General features: G+C 38.2%; 1 non-coding gene across 1 annotated transcript; it reads left to right on the forward strand.

Annotated features, from left to right (window-relative positions):
• Positions 1–268: 268 nt before the first annotated feature.
• Positions 269–375, forward strand: LOC128109220 (U6 spliceosomal RNA). Its single transcript, XR_008217755.1, has one exon. It is a non-coding gene; the product is annotated as a U6 spliceosomal RNA (small nuclear RNA).
• The last annotated feature ends 9,572 nt before the right edge of the window (positions 376–9,947 follow it).

Genomic DNA, 9,947 nt, shown 5'->3' on the forward strand with positions numbered 1-9,947 from the left:
GCCGGTCTACTTTTGTCTGTTTATTTTTGTTTAAAATACTTAAGAGAATTTTTCACTGAAAAGTAGTAGTTAATAAAAAATTATTATAATTTGATTGTTTAAGAGATAAATTTTAATGTTAGTATACTGGAAGACACAGAGGCTACAAAATTTACATAACACAAAGTTTTTTTTGGGATTTAAACATTGGTGAAACTTAGAGATGTAAGCCATGGAGAAACTGTCGACACTTTCCCTTGCCATGTTGCTTAAATTAATAATGCTTTCGGTGCTCGCTTCGGCAGCACATATACTAAAATTGGAACGATACAGAGAAGATTAGCATGGCCCCTGCGCAAGGATGACACGCAAATTCGTGAAGCGTTCCATATTTTTGTTAATAGTGGGAGACCTCAACACCCCACTTTCACCACTGGACAGATCTCCCAAATTGAAACTTAACAGAGAAATAAAGGACTTAACTGATGTCATGACTCAAATGGACTTAATCGATATCTACAGAACATTCCATCCTAACAAAAAAGAATATACCTTCTTCTCAGCACCCCATGGAACCTTCTCTAAAATTGACCACATACTTGGCCACAAAACAAATCTAAACAGATACAAAACAATTGGAATAACCTCCTGTGTTCTATCAGACCACCATGGTCTAAAGTTGGATTTCAACAACAACAAAAACTACAGAAAACCTGCAATCTCATGGAAACTGAATAATACCCAACTGAATCACCAATGGGTTAAGGAAGAAATAAAGAAAGAAATTAAAGACTTCCTAGAGATCAATGAAAATGAAGACACCACATATCCAAATTTATGGGACACTATGAAAGCAGTACTAAGAGGGAAATTCATAGCACTAAATGCCCACATAAATAAGTTGGAGAAATCTCACACTAGAGACTTAACAGCATACCTGAAAGCTCTAGAACAAGAAGAAGCACAGTCTCCCAGGAAAAATAGACGCCAGGAAATTATCAAAGTGAGAGCTGAAATCAATAAAATAGAAACAAAGAGAACAATACAAAAAATTAATGAAACAAAGAGTTGGTTCTTTGAGAAAATCAACAAGATAGACAAGCCCTTATCCAAACTAACCAAAAGACAGAGAGAGAGCATCCAAATCAACAAAATCAGAAATGAAAAGGGGGACATAACAACAGACATTGAGGAAATCCAGAGAATCATCAGGTCATACTTCAAAAACCTCTATTCGACAAAACTGGAAAACCTAAAAGAAATGGATAACTTTCTGGATAGGTACCACATACCTAAGTTAAATCAAGACCAGATAAACTATTTAAATAGTCCAATAACCCCTAACGAAATAGAAACAGTCATTAAAAGTCTCCCAACCAAAAAAAGCCCAGGACCAGATGGTTTCAGCGCAGAATTCTACCAGATCTTCAAAGAAGAGTTAATACCAATACTCTCTAAATTGTTCCACACAATAGAAACAGAAGGAACATTACCAAACTCCTTCTACGAGGCTACAATTACCCTAATTCCTAAACCAAACAAGGATACAACAAAGAAAGAGAACTACAGACCGATCTCCCTCATGAACATTGATGCAAAAATACTCAATAAAATACTGGCAAACAGACTCCAAGAACACATCAAAACAATTATCCACCATGATCAAGTAGGATTCATTCCAGGGATGCAAGGGTGGTTCAACATACGAAAGTCCGTCAATGTAATACACCATATAAACAAACTCAAAGAAAAAAACCATATGATCATCTCACTGGATGCAGAAAAGGCATTTGACAAAATCCAACACCCCTTCATGATAAAGGTATTGGAGCGATCAGGAATACAGGGAACATACCTAAACATAATAAAGGCAATTTACAGCAAGCCAACAGCCAACATCAAATTAAATGGAGAGAAACTCAAAGCAATTCCACTAAAATCAGGAACGAGGCAAGGCTGTCCACTCTCCCCATACTTATTCAATATAGTACTTGAAGTTCTAGCCAGAGCAATAAGACAACATAAGGAGATTAAGGGGATACAAATTGGAAAGGAAGAAGTCAAGCTTTCCCTATTTGCAGATGACATGATAGTATACTTGAGTGACCCCAAAGATTCCACCAAGGAACTGATACAGCTTATAAACACCTTCAGCAACATAGCAGGATACAAGATCAACTCAAAAAAATCAGTAGCCCTCCTATATACAATGGACAAAGAAGCGGAGAAGGAAATCAGAGATACATCACCCTTTACTATAGCCACAAACGACATAAAATACCTTGGGGTAACACTAACCAAGCAAGTGAAGGACCTATATGACAAGAACTTTAAGTCCCTGAAAAAAGAAATTGAAGAAGATGTCAGAAAATGGAAAGATCTCCCATGCTCATGGATAGGCAGGACTAACATAGTAAAAATGGCAATCTTACCAAAAGCAATCTACAGATTCAATGCAATCCCCATCAAAATACCAACACAATTCTTCACAGACCTGGAAAAAATAATACTCAACTTCATATGGAAAAACAAAAAACCCAGGATAGCCAAAGGAATCCTGTACAATAACACAACTTCTGGAGGCATCACGATCCCTGACTTCAAGCTCTACTATAGAGCTACAGTAATAAAAACAGCTTGGTACTGGCATAAAAACCGACATGTGGACCAATGGAATCGAATTGAAGACCCTGACATTAATCCGCACACCTATGAACATATAATTTTTGACAAAGAAGCCAAAAGCGCACAATGGAAAAAAGAAAGCATCTTCAACAAATGGTGCTGGCAAAACTGGATATCAACATGTAGAAGGCTGCAAATAGATCCATATCTATCACCGTGCACAAAACTTAAGTCCAAGTGGATCAAGGACCTCAACATAAATCCAGCTACTCTGAACCTGCTAGAAGAGAAAGTAGGAAGTAGTCTTGAACGCATTGGCATAGGAGACTACTTCCTAAATAGAACACCAGTAGCACAGACTCTGAGACAAACAATCAATCAATGGGACCTCTTGAAACTGAGAAGCTTTTGTAGAGCAAAGGATACGGTCAACAAGGCAAAGCGACAGCCTACAGAATGGGAAAAGATCTTCACCAACCCCACATCTGACAGAGGACTGATATCCAGAATATATAGGGAATTCAAGAAATTAGACATCAAAATGCCCAACAGTCCAATTAAGAAATGGGCTATAGAACTAAACAGAGAATTCTCAACAGAGGAAACTCAAATGGCCGAAAGACATTTAAGGAACTGCTCAACATCCCTAATCATCAGGGAAATGCAAATCAAAACAACTCTGAGATACCACCTTACGCCTGTCAGAATGGCTAAGATCAAAAACACTGAAGACACCTTATGCTGGAGAGGATGTGGAGCTAGGGGAACTCTCCTCCACTGCTGGTGGGAATGCAAGCTTGTACAACCACTTTGGAAATCAATATGGCGCTTTCTTAGAAAATTGGGAATCAATCTCCCCCAAGATCCAGCTATACCACTCTTGGGCATATACCCAAGAAATGCTCAACCACACCATAAGAGCACTTGTTCAGTTATGTTCATATCAGCATTGTTTGTAATAGCCAGAACATGGAAACAACCCAGATGCCCTTCAACTGAAGAATGGATAAACAAAATGTGGTACATATACACAATGGAATACTACTCAGCAGAGAAAAACAATGGCATCATGAGGTTTGCAGACAAATGGATGGATCTAGAAAAAATCATCCTGAGTGAGGTAACCCAGACTCAGAAAGACAGACATGGTATGTACTCACTCATAGCAGGATACTAGACATGAAACAAGGATGACTTGTCTGCTACTCACATCACCAGGGAGGCTACCTGGAAAACAGGACCCCAAGAAAGACACAGGGATCACCCAATGACAGAGAAATGGAATGAGATCTACATGAACAGCCTGGACATGAGTGGGGGTAATGAAAGGCGAGGGTTGAGGGAAAGAGAGCTTGGGGGAGCGGGAGATCCCAGCTGGATCAACAACAGAGAGGGAGAACAAGGAATAGGAGACCATGGTAAATAAAGACCACATGAGAATAGGAAGAAGCAAAGTGCTAGAGAGGCCCACAGAAATCCACAAAGATACCCACACAACAGACTGCTGGCAGAGGTCGAGAGACAGCCTGAACTGACCTACTCTGGTGATGGGATGGCCAAACACCCTAATTGTTGTGCTAGAAACCTCATCCAACTACTGAGGGATCTGGATGCAGAGATCCATGACTAGGCCCCGGGTGGATCTCTGGGAGTCCAATTAGCGAGAATGAGGAGGGTTTATATGAGCGAGAATTGTTGAGACCAAGGTTGGATAAAGCACAGGGACAAATAGCCAAATGAATGGAAACACATGAACTATGAACCAATGGCTGAGGGGTCCCCACTGGATCAGGCCCTCTGAATGGATGAGACAGTTGATTGGCTTGATCTGTTTGGGAGGCACCCAGGCAGTGGGACCAGATCTTGTGCTCATTGCATGAGTTGGCTGTTTGAAACCTGGGGCCTATGCAGGATTGTTTGGCTTGGCCTGGGAGGAGGGGACTAGACCTATTTGGACTGAGTCTACCAGGTTGACCTCAGTCTGTGGGGAAGGCTTTGCCCTGGAGGAGATGGGAATGGGGGGGGGAGTTGGGGGGAAGGTGAGGGGGACGGGAGGGGGGAGAACAAGGGAATCCGTGGCTGATATGTAGAACTGAATTGTATTGCAAAATAAATTAATAAAAAAAAAAAATAATGCTTTCGAACGTGCCAGACATATTAATTTCAATTAATAGAAAAGCACAATGCTTAAAACATAATTTTCCTTACCAGTGTTCATGCAACCAATTATTTACCTTATTATGATGCTACAGATCCCACTTAGTTTCACCTTTATAGGAGCTGGCAATATTTTCCTGTATAACAGGCATCTACAAATTGTCTTGATTTGGGCTAAGAATATAATTTTCACATATAATGACATAGAAGGTTTTCTTTCTCTTTCTTTAAAGATTTGTTTATTTGTGTATGTTTCACTGGCATGTGTGTAGTACCTACCACAGACATTTCTGGCGTTTGTGGGATCCAGAAAGGTTATAGGATTCTATGAAGCTGAAGGTACACACCGTTGTGAGCTATCAAGTGGATTCTGGGAACAAACCCCCTGGCACTGGAACAACAGCAAGTACTCTTCACCACTGAGATCTCTCTCCTTTATCTTCCTTTACTGAAAGCTGCTGATACAGATGATAATTAAGATAGTATAAAAATATCCATTTACTGTCTCCATGTCACTCTTATTTTAAATTGTCTTGTTTTTCATATTCATTTATTTTTTTTGAAATAAAAAAAATGCACTGAGTTAAAATAAAAGCATTCGTATTTATAAATGGACTTTACATATGTCATATAATTCTGTATTAAGGCACACAGAGAGATTAGAAGGTCAACTTCACAGCCATTGTAAGTGGAAACAAACTCAACTGAGTCTCGAGACCTTGGGTAAGTTACTTATGTCCCCCAAATACATTTCCTCATCTATATGTCAAAGAGAAATATAATAATACCTACTTCCGAGGAGTCACAGAAATACTAACTTGGTAAATACACACGAAACTGTTAGCAAATAAACAGGCAACAGAATCCGGAGAAATAAACAGGGGTTTTCTTCCCAGCAGGCAACTGCATTGGAATGTGTTAGAGAGTATTTGGTAATATCATCTGATTACCATCAGAGCATTTAGCTATTTAAAAGACTGAATCAAAATCTCCACAAATTAATTTCATTTGGGTTATTAGTACTCCCTAGGAAGCTTTCTTCCTACTGTCCTAATGATTTACCTTATTATATGTCCCTAAATTTCTGCCTGTCTTCTCAATACTCCTGTATTTTTTATGTCCTAGGCCCAGCAAGTGGCTGGCTCTCACATTACTGAGTAAATCAAAGACAGCATCCAAAACTCCCACCTTTCATCCTGGACAACAAATTTGTCAGGATTCCCACCCCACCCCACTCTCTTTTTCTGTTGCTTCCTTTACTGAGCAGATATTTATGTTAGATTTTTTATTCATCCATCATTCACTGTCTCAGAGACTGCTTGAATAGTCATCAGCTCTGTATTAGAATAGCTCTCCTTGGAATCCCATGCATAAACCACATCCAACATATCTAGATGCAGGCTATCCTCATCCCTTTGTCTATGTAGGTAAATAGGACCAGCATGCATTTAAATATCCAATCATACAATCATCTTTGACATTTTCATTTCTGGAGTTTTAATATCAAACCATGATTTTTTTTTTTTACTAAAATAGTAAAACAAATGACTGACATAATGCCCATAAGATCACATTAATTTGATAATCATCAACGTTCCAATGTTTAAATTACTGCTAGAACATTCTACCAAGGAGTACCAATCTTATCCTTGAGGTATTAAAAAGAATATACCAACATTTAAAAAGAAAAGACAAATAAACTCTCTAGCCAGTGGTTTATTGGATCACTCCCTGCTGCCTCATGAGAACCAGCTGATGAATAGTCACGATACTTTTTTAGGAGATTTTTTAAATACTTGTAGCTTAGAATTGGCCATGATGAAATGACTATGGAAATTAACAAATGCTTTCATTAACTTAGCAGTACACTACACTTCTTCACTCTGCACCGGGATTAAGGCTTTTAGAGCATGTTCTGGTGTTGCTCTCACACTTGCAATCAGTGAGTTTTCTCATCTCCTTCCTGTTGGTTTCAAGGAAACATCAGGACTTGTTACTAACCTCATCACTTTTGCTAGTTTCTATCAGTCAGAACCTCCTTTTCTTCCAAGAGATATATTTCTTTTGTGAATATCAAAACTCAATAAAACAACAAATTTAAAAAAAATAATTATGTACACTTTTACATATTTCCCTCAGTAGTTTGGTCATACATATTAGATATGTTGTCTTCTGACATGTTCATAAAGATCTACCTATTTCACTAATTTTTACAACCACATTCCCTCTATTTCTTCTAGCATGACTGCTGGCCAAGGTATTTTAAGCTGTATTCAAAGAGCTGACATCATTTCCCTATGCTAATCCATCATTCAAGCAAAAGGAACCACTCAGTATTAGTCTATTAGTAGGACTCCAAGGAAGAAAAATGCCCTGGACAGTCCAGGCAAGCAAAATTTTTATTTTACTTTTTAGATAAAATTTGATGATCTAAGCACATTGAATACACAAAGGGATATCACAAGACTAAATATCTTCTCATTAAACTGCTCATGATATAATCTCCAATAACAAAAATCAAACTATGATGAATAAACATAATTGAATAAAACCTAGTAGGGTCTTCAGGTGGCCTATAGGAAGAGTTACCCTTTAATCAAGAAAAAAAAATCAACCCAGTGGACAGTGGGGTGGGGGTTAGGAAACTTTTCCATACTGGGTTCATGTTCTTTTAATTACCTGGCCAAAAGATCTTCCATATTAGATAACTTCAGAGTTATCTAAAATTAGATGAATCATTGTTTCATACCTCAGTGTGAGTAAGCCAGATTCTATAGTTCCATAATACTGATTTCTCATGTAATAAAAAACTAATATAATATCTATTGGTTCATTAAATCTGCATTTTTGACACAACAGATTTATAATAACAGTTCAATCAGAAACTGTGTCATGAAAGTACAGTTTCTAATAGTGAGGGTCAAGGTGTAGAAGGAGATCTTCAGGTCTCATGTAGAAATACAAGTTCCAGTGGCTCAGAAGATTGCTCAGAATTCTGTCTTCTCACACAGAAACTGTGATTGATTACTTAATTTGTTTGAACAAACCCTGGAAAAAATATGTTAACCTTTTAGGTTTACAATCCTTATAAGACAATAAATTTGGCTGAAAATGAGAAAAATCAGTTATTGAAAACAATCAAAAGTAAAAAGAAATACTTAGGGCAAAATATATGTCAGTAAGAATTGAAATTGACCTTTGCATATACCAAAATCATTGATGCTAAAATTCAAGTGTTGTGACTAAAACTACTTACCTTCAATCTTAATTCTCCTTTTACTAATACTCTCAAATTTCTGATATGCCTTGGTTGGAATCATTGTTATCATAGTCACCTGTCCTAAAAAGTAAATAATTAATTACATACTGAGGAATTTTCAAGGAGTTGGTTATGTCTGGGATACCATGGAAAGACATGACCTTTTCTGCCTATGAAGTATGGCTCACAAGAAACGCCTCAGAATAAGGAACAGTTTAGTGGAAGCTTGAGAGACAATTGTGAGTCCGCAAGATGAAATTATAAAGATCATAAAAATGTTTACGACATATGCAAAGCATACCTTGATAGGAAGTAAGCATACTTCTCTTATGGCTGGACAAGGTAGGAAGACAAAACATAGTATATTCTATTTTGTTGATCTATATTTTTCATAATTAGAATATGTAACTCATAGTAATAAAAGCATTAAGAAAAAAGTATAGTAATTAGTTGTTTTGTTGTATTGCTCGTTTTGATTGTTTTCTTTTTATTAATTAAAATTATTCATTTATTTTGCATTTCAACTTCAGTTTTCCCTCTCTCCTCTCCTCCTATTCCACCCCCCTACTTCCCCCTCCAACCCCCAATCCACTCCACCTCTGTTTCTGTTCAGAAAGGGGAAAGCTTCCCATGGGTGTCAACAAAGCATGGTATATCAAGTTGAGACAGGACTTGTATTAAGACTGGGAAAGGCAACCCAATACGAGGAATAGGTCCCTGGAAGCCAACCAAAGCATTAGGGACAGGCCCTGCTTCTTCCACTAGGAGTCCAACAAGTAGATCAAGCTACACAAATGTCACACATGTGTAGAGGGCCTAGGTCGGTCCCATGCAAGCTCCATAGCTGTCGGTTTAGAGTCTGTAAGCTCTTATGGACCCAGGTTAGTCGTTTCTGTGGGTTCCCTTGTGATGACCTTGACCCCCTGCCTCATACAATAATCCTTCCTTGCTTTCTTTAACAGGATTCCCCAAGCTCAGCCCGATGCTGATCTCTGCATCTGTTTCCATCAGTCACTGGATGAAGGCTCTCTGATGACAATTGAAGTAGTTACCAATCTGATTACAGGAGATGGCAAGTTAAGGCTACCTATCCACTGTTGCTAGGAGTCTTAGTCATTCTGATTGGTGTAAGAAGGAATCACAGAGTCGTTTTGATTTGCCTTTTCCTGATGACTAAGGATTTTGAACAATTCTTTAAGTGTCTTTTGGTCATTGGAGACTCTTTTGTTGAGAATTCTCTGTTTAGGTCTATACCCCACTTGAAACTGGATTGTTTGGTTTTTTGATGTCTAGTTTGTTGAGTTCTTTTTATATTTTGGTTATTAGTCGTCTGTCTGATGTGAGGTTGGTAGAGATCTTTTCCCATTCTGTAGGCTGCTGTTTTTTTCTTATTGATGGTGTGATTTGCCTTACAGAAGTTTTTCAGTTTCATAAATTCCCATTTATTGATTGTTGATCTCAGTGTTGGTACTACTGTTGTTCCATTCAGGAAGTTGTCTCCTGTGCCAATGTGTCAAGGCTCTTCCCTCCTTTGTGAGACAGGGTCTTATAGAATGATCCAGGCTGGCTTTGAACTGGAGCTCTTACTGTGTTCACCTCACCACAACTGGCTAGATGTGATTAATTTTCTTTCTGTTGATTTTCTGTGACCTTTTTATTATTTCTCTACAATCCTATTTTCCTCTAAATTATTAAACTGCTGACTTTTGATAGTTAAAGTCCTTCCGACTAAAAGTCTGTCCTCTTGATCAGTTTCCAGTTGCAACTCTAAACAGTTGTCTTGTGGGCAGCAAGCTGAAAGCTCTTTGAGTCTACAGGTCTTCTTCACTGTTGTCTAATCACCACCTACTAGGGCACATCCTGGACACTGGGCACATTTGACAATAACTCCACACTTTTCAAACCCTTAGGGATGTAGGTTATAATT

The sequence above is a fragment of the Peromyscus californicus genome, unplaced genomic scaffold (assembly GCF_007827085.1).
Source record: "Peromyscus californicus insignis strain IS unplaced genomic scaffold, ASM782708v3 Scaffold_13__1_contigs__length_99412109, whole genome shotgun sequence".
Classification (NCBI taxonomy): domain Eukaryota; kingdom Metazoa; phylum Chordata; class Mammalia; order Rodentia; family Cricetidae; genus Peromyscus; species Peromyscus californicus.